The 8091-nt window shown below is 32.5% G+C and overlaps 1 long non-coding RNA gene across 1 annotated transcript; it reads left to right on the top strand.

Annotated features, from left to right (window-relative positions):
- The first annotated feature begins 747 nt into the window (after window positions 1–747).
- On the top strand, window positions 748–3184 carry LOC112101114. Its single transcript, XR_002907187.1, has 3 exons — window positions 748–870; window positions 1222–1298; window positions 2972–3184. It is a non-coding gene; the product is annotated as an uncharacterized LOC112101114 (long non-coding RNA).
- The last annotated feature ends 4907 nt before the right edge of the window (window positions 3185–8091 follow it).

Genomic DNA, 8091 nt, shown 5'->3' with positions numbered 1-8091 from the left:
AATGGTGTACATTTGGACCATTTTCCGCCTTTAACAAGTATGTATCATAAATCATTGATACTAAGATGTCAGTAGCTTAAAAGTCAATGATTATTGATACTAAAGCATCAGTGATAAAAAAAATAATATTATTAATTTTGTTTTAATTTGAACTCGAACTCAAGATCTCTAAACTTAAAATTTGTAAGTTTAGAGTGCAGACCATTGATGCATGTGTTTTTAAATTTTTAATTTGATTAATTTTTTTATTTAATTAAATTTTACACAATTACTTTGTGGACAATAATAATAATAATAATAGTTTTGAGAATAATATTTTATATTTTGCCACATGTCAACTTGTAATTCGTTGTTAATAATAATAATTTTACTTGACCACGTGTCGACTTATAGTTTGTTGTTTTATTAAATTACAATGTGAACAACTACACTATATAATTTTTCAAAGTATAAAATGAAAATAAGAAACCCTAAATCTAACCTAATCAAACACACCACTTCTTAAGTTGCTGCCGCCGCTCCCCTGCTCCTTGACTTTCACTGCTGTCGGCCGCTGCTCCTCGACTTTCACTGCTGCCGGCCGCTGCTCCTAGACTTTCACTGCTGTCGGCTATCGTTCCTTGACGTCACTGCCGCCTTTGCTCTGCTGTTGTCAAGCTTCAGCCGCCGACGACTAGCTAGCCACCTTTCAGTACGTCCCTGCTACTGCTTTTATGTCGTCACATCAACTTCAGCCCAACTAGCCACCGTTCCTTTACCGCCGAGATCAAGAACCATTTCTTTCTCTTCTCTCTTTTGGCACATGTATGAAAATACTGCAGAGGAGTTAATCTGTTAATTACGTTTCTGTACGTCGCTGCTGTCATTTGTGTACGTCCCTGCTGCTGCTCGTCTTGGTCACTGCTGCCGCTCCTCTGCCGCCACGACAAGCTTCAGCCTTTTTGACAAAACATTTTACTTGGAATTATAAGAAACCCTTTTGAAACCATAAAAAACTAAGCCAATTTCTTTGGTTTCAAGGCCTTGTTTTTTCACTTTGAAATCGGATTATATAATGACAAGCCAATTGAAAACTTCTGTTCAAGATTTCATTGTTAAATTCAGCTTTATTTTTATTATTTGTGTTCCTTTCATTTTCTTTCCCTTTTTTTGATTTTTAATTCAATTTGGGATTTGACAGATATATTTTTTAATTTTTATAAAAATTTATCTTATTTGCAGGATGCTAAGGGACAGGATGTTGATCTTAGCATCTACAAGGGAAAGGTTCTTTTGATTGTCAATCTTGCATCACAATGGTGTGCCTCAGCTCCTTTCATTTTTATTTTTTTTCCATAATGATTTATTGATTATTGTTGATGCTTCCATTTAATTAATGCTAATACGTGTTATCTATCTATCGGGAGTCTAAATTTTATAGAATTATATCATACTCGGAAGTATGCATGGTCCCAATACAAATAAGTGTTTATAAGAGAGGATTTCACCCAAAATCTTTAATTCTTGCAAAATGCTAGTGGCTCCGTTTGCACAAGTTTATTTTTCATCCATGTTTGTTCCTTTACCATAGCGGTTCCTTTACCACTGAGGTCAAACACCATTTCTTTCTCTTCTCTGTTTTGGCACAGGTATGAAAATACTACAGAGAAGTTTCTCTATTAATTACCTTTTATGAAAATAATATATATATATATATATATATATATATATATATATATATATATATTATTCACATGTTTAATTGAGAACATCTAATAATATAGTAATAATATAGTGGGCAAACTATAGGAAGGTTGTTAGTAGACAATTCTAATTTTAGCTTTACTTTGCAAATGAAAGATTAGAAATAGTCCGTCGAACCCATTTTACTATATTGGAGGTTTGGGCTAATCTTGTATAGATTTTTGCTCAGAAGAAGGATGGTTCTCCAAGGGCGGTGGGTTGGTTTTTCTATAGACTATTCCCCTATTTTCCCATTTTGCTTTTCTTTGAGGAAACCTGGTCCATTTTTTTTTTTTTTTGTGTTTTCTTTCTTCAATCAAATATGTATTTCTCAATCTCCTCTAAAAAAATACCTATCTCATTTTACTATATGTTTATGAATTACTAATTGTATTTTGTTAGTATTCCATGTTCGAAGAAGAATATTAGATTGAAGAAAGAAGAAGTTGTTCCTTAATCGTTTGAAACCCAGGTTTGCACTGAATCTGATTTTTATCTTTTACTTTTCTACTTGACCCATACTTGAATCTAATTTTTGCTCCACTTTCCTTTCTTTCGTCAATTTAATTATCAATCCACTTCAAACCTAAAAAGATTTAGTAATTGGGAAACCCTTTTTTTTTTTTAAAGAATTGCAAAGTACTGTAATTGGAAACTGGGTTCATGTCTTAAAAAGCAACCTGATTTGTAATGTTTGGCTTATAGTGGCCTTCTATTTCTGTTTTTCATCTCGACTTGGTTAATTTCTTCACTAGTCGTTTAAATTTTGTTAATTTTTATTTTTCCTCTTTAAGCTCATTAAATATCTTTTTTTTTTCAATTTATGGCTTTCGGTCCAACCGATCATCGTTGAATGTGGGCACTATAAATGTTATAGTGCTTGTTAACTTAATGTATTTGATCATATATTATAGTATTGTTTACTTTAAATTTAGACAATGAAATAGATTACAAAAAAAATAACTTATGCTCGTCAAGTTGTAGACACCATCGTTCATGTCATCATTACTGAATATTGATGTACTTATTAAGTGTTCTCTTTATACTTTTGGTGAAGCAATTTTGGTATCATTATTGCAGGCTGTAATTAACTTGGGAACGTGTAGATTCTACAATTTCTTTTTCTGATTCCTTAACTTGCTTCTTTTAATCCTACTATTCCATATTGAAGTAATTTATGAGTATTTTTGCTTCAAAATAACTAAGATTTATTTTTCACAGTATACTAATTGATTTTATGCATTTGTAGGTGGGAAAAAAATGAAGCCGTGGATGGATATTGAGTGACCTTGTGCTTTTTTTTTTTTTTCACTTTAGGTTGGAAACTTAATTGAGTAGTAGTTAGCACTTGTTGTTTAGAGATTGTTGAAAATTTAATTTGATACTTATGTTAAGTCTTTTACATATAGTGATGTAGTTGAATTGTGTGAATTTATGTGATCTATTTGAGATGTTTATTATATGAATTGTGTTGCAAGATATTTAATAATAAATATATTTCGAGTTTTCTTTTGGTTGTACAACAAACACGAAAAATATAATTAAAATAAAAATATACTATTAATCAAAAGCAGCATAACATTACTAAATACTTACACTACCTATTTAAAATAATAATAATAATTTTTTTATATTATCGAGTCAGTTTCTGATACTATGGTCACTTAAATTACTGACATGTAAATAGTATCACTAAATACCAACATCATCGTGTCATTATTTTAGTGATACTATAGTGAAACAAATTACTGACACAAAAATCACTGACACCAAAAATTAGTGTCAGTGTGTTCTGGCTTGAGCAACACTGACACAATTAACAAGTGTCAATAAAAGTAATTACTGACGTTAAATTAGTGTCAGTAAAACTCATTTTTCTAGTAGTGAGTTGCTGTCTAGTTGCATCTTCCTTGAGAACGTAAATCTGAAATCTTGCGGCATGCTTGATCATCTTAATTTAATAAGCTCAACATTGAAGAACTTAGTTGTTCATGCATGTGATTATATTCAAAATGGTGAGATCCAAGCTCCACAACTTGTATTTTTCCAATTGATTGGAAAAATAGTAGAATTTTCTACCATAATTGTGTCCGGTGACCTTGATGTTGAGCTGCATTTAGAGAGTAGACCTTATCACGACATTGATTATGTTCAACTAATCAAATTGAAGAAACTTCTCGGAAACTTTGATCAGGCAAGAGTTCTCACCATTATTAGCAAACAACACCTAGGTAAGTACATATATATTTTCCTAGTGAGTAGTACATACTACTGATTAATTAATGCTATAAGTCTAATTTTCTTTTTTCAATGAAATTCTCTAATTAATACTGGTTTAATTCGTGGTGTGGCCAGTATGTCATTTTTTTGGAGAAAGCAGCATGCTCAATCCCACAGCTAGTTTTTCAACTGCATTTGAAGACAAGATTGAACAAGTTTCCGTGACCTCCTATTAGGAATTTTTTGTGTATCATTCTGTCATGAAACTTTGTGGATAAATCTTGAAAATACTACCATCGAGCTAGAGCTACAAATTAAACTTGTCCGTGGAAAATAATTTGTTTGTGATTTTTTCATGAATGCAAAACCATGACGTAAAAAAACTCGTGTGTACTATCCAAAGTAATTATTAAGAACTAAAACTTTTAATTGCTTCAGTTTTCTTTACTGTGTGTCATATTTGGTTTGAAATATAGAAACTTAATAAATTAGAAAGAATTGTTTACCACTATTGTGTAGTTAAGTATTTGAATGTTCAGTTTCAGTTTGGAATGGACTTTACGCGCTAGAATGTTCAGTTTCAGTTTTCTTGAGAATTTTGGTGGTGGAAAGAATAAAATGGAGTTGCTGACTCATTTGCTCTACAAAGCTCAAGTCTTGATCCTATAAAAGCTTCTTCTCAAGATTGTTTATAAAAGCCTATGGGCTAACTCAACCTAGTTCATATTCATATCTTTAAAGGGTGAAAACCCTACACAAGCTTCTTTTGATCGTTAAGAAGTTATCTATAAAAGCTTACGAGCCTACAAGGCTAACTCAACCCAATTCATATTCATATCTTTATGAAAACCCTATACAAGTTCCTTTGATTGTTCAGAGGTTACTTATAAAAATTTACGGTCTTAACTCAACGCAAAAGCTAACTCAAAAATTGAGGGTTTCAATGCTCAGTCGATATGAGATATTTTCTTGGGAAATTATTACCGGTATACCCTTAAATGTCACCGGTATCAAATGTACTACAACACTTTTCGCTTATATCACTCGTATACCCTAAGTTGACAAAAGAGTTCTGGCGTCCACCTTTCCGTTTACTACCGTTAAGAACTTAACAGAATTTGAGTAAAATGACTATTTTACCCTTTAAACTCAAAATGAGGTAAAAAAACAAATTTGCCTTGAAAATTAATGTAAATTTTCAATACACAATTTTTTTATTTTGTTATTAACAATACATTTTTTTATTAAAAAAATATGAATTATTAATGGTACATATTATTAACAATTATCCATAAAAAATATCCATCTTATACCATAAAAAATATTAACAACATATTATTTATAATTATACATATTATACCATAAAAATTTCAAGTTGGAGCTTGGAGGAGTAGATCTTCAATAATTTAGGTTAAATTTTGGAGGAGTAGATTCGGTTGTAAAGTAGCCTTTTTTTAGCAATTATTAACAGTTATCCGATAAATGGGATGACATGTCATTTTTATCAAAATATATCATATGACATGTCGTTTTTTATAGGTAAATGGGATGACATGTCTTTTTTTAAAAAAGACTAGATTACCCTTCTGATGTCAGCGCTCGCAAACGGCAGTTAACGGATCGGTGGACAGCAGAAGTGTTTTGTCAACTTAGGGTATACGAGTGATACACTTGAAAAGTGTTGTAGCACGTTTGATACTGGTGTCATTTAAGGGTATATGGCTGATAATTTCCCTATTTTCTTTAACACCCACTCGTGCATGAATTTGGCCCTGATACCATTTAAAAACCTACAGGCCTAAGTCAACGCAAAAGTTAGTTTAAGAGTTGAGAGTTGTTCAAGTCTTATATACTAAACCTCAAGAGCAATACTTAATTAATGTGGAATATTTTCTGTAATAGTCAACGCGCTTGAGACTTAGGAGCTCTCTAAGGCGTCTCAGATTTCTCAAGCTATTTTCAAGGGAACGTCCTCCAAATTTTTTTTAATACATGAGATTCAAGTATTGGCACTATTACGATACTATATATTGTTTTTTCTTATTGATATATAAAGTATAAATTAGACCTAATTGTATTTCATTTTTTTTCTTTGTGAATAATATCGAGTGTAACTATATATTTCTTTTTCTATATATAAATGACATGATTGCATGAATATTATATAAATCATGAAATAGCATCTAAAATGGAAAACTCACAAAAGCAATAAAAATTAAGCACCTAAAAATAACTGGCAAAAATTTATCAATATATAGATTTGTTCTTGTAAGTAAAATGAATTAAAAATCTAAAGACATGAACAATTGGTGATTTTGATAAATGATAGAGAAATGGTTCAATAAGAGAGGGATTTGACCGTTTTCCCCTATGAAAATATCAAACATGCCAATCAAGAAATATACACATCTTTAAAGTTAACAATGTAACAAGATTTATTATTCTCCAATCCTCTAGATATTCAGGTATAACCCAAACTGTTCAAGAAAATAACTTTAGAAAATTCAACGACTATTGTTGACATGAAAATTAATCACTTAAACCACATCGAGGGGGTCAAGATCTCCAAAGGGAAAATTGGATCTCTCAAAAGTAGGAAAGAAAATTATTAGGTGGGAGTTGAGGATCCCTCGAAGTGGGAAATAAAGAACTCTCGATGATCCCTCGAGGTGGGAAATAACGAACTCTCAATCGAAGCCTTATCTTGGTCAAAGACATTGTGTCTACAGAGTGAAAATATCAGGATAATGCCTATCAATAGTAGAGAATCACAGAAACAAAAGGATACTAAATGAAGAGGTTGGCTACAAGACCACCATGCACTAAAAAATAGGGGTACGACCCCCTCTCTTAAAACCATGCTCCACTTTTTTTTTCGAATTAAGATACTTTTAATAGAAATAAGATGCCGAAAAGAGTGTGAGAAGTCAAATACTTTAAAAACTCTCAAGATTCTGCTAAAAATACACTTTACTGACTTAAGCATTGGAGTGGGATTGCTGGAAACCACCCTTTTCAGCCTTATTTCACTATTTTCTTTGTTTTTTACTGTGTATGGAGGTACACTTCTATCTGTTGTCCTTGGTTCAACCTTTGCTGGAAAAAAAATAAAGTATCAACAGCAGTGCTACAAGAAGGGTTTTCTGCTAACATAGTTTTGAATTCACCAAGACACAATCATAGTTGATATGGTCCCTAAGTTCCTAATAGTTGCAGGAAGAAGGACAACCAGAAAAATGATGCACTAAATGAAGTGGGACCGCTGCAACCATAAGACCTATAGAGCTCCTATCAAGTCTTAATTCAATGGCCTCGTTCTAATTAAATGGAGTGAGGGTGGGGAAACTAGTTCAACAAGATGAGAAAATGAATAGAACAAAAGGCCAACTCCGATCCTAATTTAGACGTAGCCAGGTGACCACTTGGAGGGAGATTCAAAGTGAGATCAAATGATGAAATCTGACAGGCCAATTGTAAGCCAAACTCAACCATTGGGAGATAACATAAAATGCGAGCTGTTGAACTTGGTTTTGCAAAATGAGAATCAGAAAGGAAAGTTGAGCCGTAGGAAATCAAAGCACAAATTCAGGGGATGAAAAGCAATGCATACAAAGGAACCACGGGCTGGGAAAAAACCGATGTTATAGAGCCTCAACTTATAGAGGAAATCATGGAGACATCATTACCACCAAGATTCAAGCTACTGCAAATAAGGGTGTATAATGGATATAGGGACCTTATTGACCCCTTGGAATAATATATATCATGGATGGAATTGCAGGGGGCTTTAAAGGCCATAAGGTGCAAGGCCTTTTCATCCACTTTAATTGTATCAGCTAGGCAGTGGTTTAGAAAACGTAAGCCAGAGAGTATCAGCTCATTTTCTCAGCTCTCAAAGTAGTTCGTGGTGCAGTTCCTTGGAGTAAAGCAATAAAAGAAACTATCAACTCAGGGGCGGAGCTAGTATAAGGCTAGAGGGTGCCATGGCCTCTGTAGAATTTTGAAAAATTTTAGGGTTTTTAAAGAAAATGTGAAAAATTAGTATAACATATCTATACCGACCCCTGTAGAATTAGAATTTTACATATATAATAACATAAAAATTAAAATTTTAAATTTGACCCCTGCAGAATTTTTCCCCTAGCTCCG

This window comes from Citrus clementina, unplaced genomic scaffold, assembly GCF_000493195.1.
Source record: "Citrus clementina cultivar Clemenules unplaced genomic scaffold, Citrus_clementina_v1.0 scaffold_2, whole genome shotgun sequence".
Lineage (NCBI taxonomy): Eukaryota > Viridiplantae > Streptophyta > Magnoliopsida > Sapindales > Rutaceae > Citrus > Citrus x clementina.
This window is presented reverse-complemented; position numbering and strand designations above follow the sequence as displayed.